The sequence below is a fragment of the Pavona decussata genome, unplaced genomic scaffold (assembly GCF_977016875.1).
Source record: "Pavona decussata unplaced genomic scaffold, jaPavDecu1.1 SCAFFOLD_32, whole genome shotgun sequence".
Taxonomy (NCBI): Eukaryota; Metazoa; Cnidaria; class Anthozoa; order Scleractinia; family Agariciidae; genus Pavona; species Pavona decussata.
In genome coordinates this window covers 2,550,001-2,553,302 of record NW_028145455.1, presented here as the reverse complement: position 1 = coordinate 2,553,302, position 3,302 = coordinate 2,550,001, and the positions used below count along the sequence as shown (strand labels likewise).

Sequence of the window (3,302 nt, the reverse complement as noted above, 5' to 3'; positions counted from 1 at the left end):
CTAGTGGCTGACAGTTATTTCTATCATCCAATTGTTTCTGTCCGTCGTTGATTTTGTTTTCTCCGTTCATAACGACGGTTGTTCTGCCTTTATCTGCTTTTTTGAGAATAATTTCTTTGTTGTTAACGTTAATAAGCTCCTTGAGAGCTCTTCGCTGCACAGACCTCAAACACCTCAACCAGGCTTTGGCTCTATAAAAAATAACAATATTACAAAAATTCACCCCCCATTTCAAAATCCTGGATCCGCGCCTGCTTTATCTGCTTTTTTGAGAATAATTTCTTTGTTGTTAACGTTAATAAGCTCCTTGAGAGCTCTTCGCTGCACAGACCTCAAACACCTCAACCAGGCTTTGGCTCTATAAAAAATAACAATATTACAAAAATTCACCCCCCATTTCAAAATCCTGGATCCGCGCCTGCTTTATCTGCTTTTTTGAGAATAATTTCTTTGTTGTTAACGTTAATAAGCTCCTTGAGAGCTCTTCGCTGCACAGACCTCAAACACCTCAACCAGGCTTTGGCTCTATAAAAAATAACAATATTACAAAAATTCACCCCCCATTTCAAAATCCTGGATCCGCGCCTGGGCTGGGTTAGGGGTCTAGGGCAGTACGCAACAAATAGGGCGTCTTCTATTCTACCCAAAATTTTACTATTTGTTACACGACCGGGACCCGTTTCTCGTAAATGAATTGTGATCCTGTATTTAAATAAAGATGATGATGGTGAAAGTCCCGATAACTTACCAAGCCCCGGGTGAATTACGTACGCCATGTTTCTCAAAAAAAGTTTAATTTTCGATGTGATGAGGGTTTTCATAACATATTCTTTGGTAATGTCTACTGTTTGGGAAACGAACCGGCTTAATTGCTTATGCGCCGATCAACATCCTCCTCTCCCCCCTCCCGTGTATTGGACCATTTTCCGTGCCCGGGGAGTAGGATATTTGATCAGCTTCATGGATCCACCAATTAAGCAGAGCAGCACTTTATTTCTGTAAGCGTTGGCTGGACAATGAGCACTTTGAACTCAAAGTTGTGCCAGAAACTGCGTGATAAGCTGGAACTGTTCTAGCTAGTGTAGTCTGTGAATAGGCTCCCATTGCGGGGCAAAGGAAGAAGTGAGTGGAGAGCGCAGCGAGCAGAGCGGTCTAAGGGCGAGAAAGAAAGGCTTTCTCGCCCCAAGCTAAGCTGGGCACATTGCTTGTAGGATGTCCTAAGATAAATCCGTTTGGCGATGCAAGCACAGGCGCAAGCCGGCACAAGCGACGCGAGTACCAGCGCAAGCATGAGAAAAAAATTGATTCTTGTGCTCGTGCTTATGCTTGCGTCAAGGTCGTTTTCACGGTGAAATAAACACTCTTGTGCTCGCGCTAGTAAAAACCCAGGCTTTAGTTGAGCGCATTAGGCCTGTTTAAGAAATCCTAAAATGTTACCACTGAATGAAAGCTGCTTGAAAGAAAGTGACTTCCAGTGTCAGGTGTACTTGGACGATTGTTAATGGTAGTACAGTAGCTATCAAGGAAATGCGAACACAACTTCTACCGGATAGTAAAGAAAGCATTTATTAATCAAATTCTAAAAAGCATAAAAGCTAAAAACAATCAACTCCACTTTCAAAGTCTAAACTCGTCAAAGAAATAAGCGTTTTGACAATCTCATTATTCAATGCAACTTCAACAACCTAATAAGCGAAAATCAGTTTAGCGCTGAAAACTACAATTGTAGCATAACATTTGAGTACGTTAAAGCGAAGAGCAACGAAGTTAAAACTCAAAGAGAAAACTGATTATGTTGTTTTTCACGTAAAATTTTTAGGAGAATTTTGGAAGCGGAGCACAAAGATGTACTAAGACTTAGATGAGTTCAGCTTCGTTTCAGTATTGGTGGCTCAGTAATGGCGGGAAAGATGCCTTAACACTGTCCTTGCTGCGTTCTCAACTATAGACTTCCTCATATTCTCTTTAAACGTGAAACCACAGGCTAAGTTATAATTCGCTATTTGTGTGGTGGACTGCTTACATTTTAAAAGCTTCTCTGTCGGTTTTTGTTGATTTGTGTCCCGCGAGAGCGCTTTTTGATGCAAAAATTGGACTCACTCAAATCCTGACATTTAAACAAGTAAATACAGAGGAGCAAAGAATGAAATCGTGTGAATATGTTTGGTTGATTTTCCCCTTCGCTAAAATGGTCTTAAACTTCTCCTTTAGAGGGCTTTATTTGAATTCCTGCCCAGCCATTAAAAATAGTCAACCATACAAACAGAGGATGTCTAGCCAGTGGCGAAACCTAAGGTTGTTCAAATGCGAACGCGTTGTCCATTCACAAGAAAGATATCGCGAACTGCGTAGCTCGTCACACTTTCACTTTCAGTGAAGCCGATTTTCAGTTTCCTATCATCTCTTCTCTGTAAGACACATCGTTTACAAAACGCGAGGATTATTAGGCTCCGTTCACACCAATGCGTTTTCGAAACACCCTTGTTTTCGTTTTTACCGAATATACGCATGTCAACTCCACACTAAAGCGCCGCAATACGCTTATACGCTACGAGGAAACGTTACAACTCGCGGGAAATAGACACGCGCGATGGAAACAAGCAGCGCATTTAATCGTCTTAAAGGAAACCTCTACTCCGAAAACGAATGGAAGGTAAATTGTTGGAAATAGTGTCTAAATTCTAAATTTTAGTTTAAGAAATAGAAATAACATTCAAGTGTGCTTAAAATTAGATATGATTTTCGCTTCTAATTTTCCCGGGCGCGGCCATCTTGGATTTCATGACGTCATTGCGTTGCCGCTATTGTTCTCTATCCTTTCAAACCAAAAAACTTCTGTTTACTAACAATAGCGGCAACGCAATGACGTCTTGAAATCCAAGATTTCTAAGCCCGGGAAAGTAAATAGCGAATATAGGCGACAATCATACCTAATTTTAAGTACACTTGAATGTTATTTCTACTTCTTAAACTAAAATTTAGAATTTAGACACTATTTCCAACAATTTACCGTCCATTTGTTTTCGGAGCAGAGGCTCCCTTTGATGTGAACGCAAGTGCAAAACGCATCGATACGAATGCGTTTTGAAACACAAACGCCCTAAGTGTGGACGGGGCCTTAGTAAAATGTTCCTCAGTTTAGGTTAAAAAAGTGCGGGATAGCAAATTGGTTTCATTTAACACTCAGAAATGCTAAAAGAACCAAACGACGGTGGAACTATTCTCAATCTTTAAAACTTTTGTATTGCTCGAAAACTTACATTTAATCACTGAGATCATTGATCACATTTAAATGGAACAGA

General features: G+C 40.4%; 1 protein-coding gene across 2 annotated transcripts in view; it reads right to left on the bottom strand.

Annotated features, from left to right (window-relative positions):
- Positions 1-1,548: 1,548 nt before the first annotated feature.
- LOC146484632 (gelsolin-like protein 2) overlaps positions 1,549-3,302 on the bottom strand; it is a 16,042-nt gene continuing 14,288 nt past the window's right edge. For both annotated transcript variants that reach the window (XM_085104722.1, XM_085104723.1), the window contains one exon: positions 1,549-3,302. This exon is cut by the window's right edge and continues 248 nt beyond it. The gene's annotated coding sequence lies outside the window, so the exon portion shown is untranslated.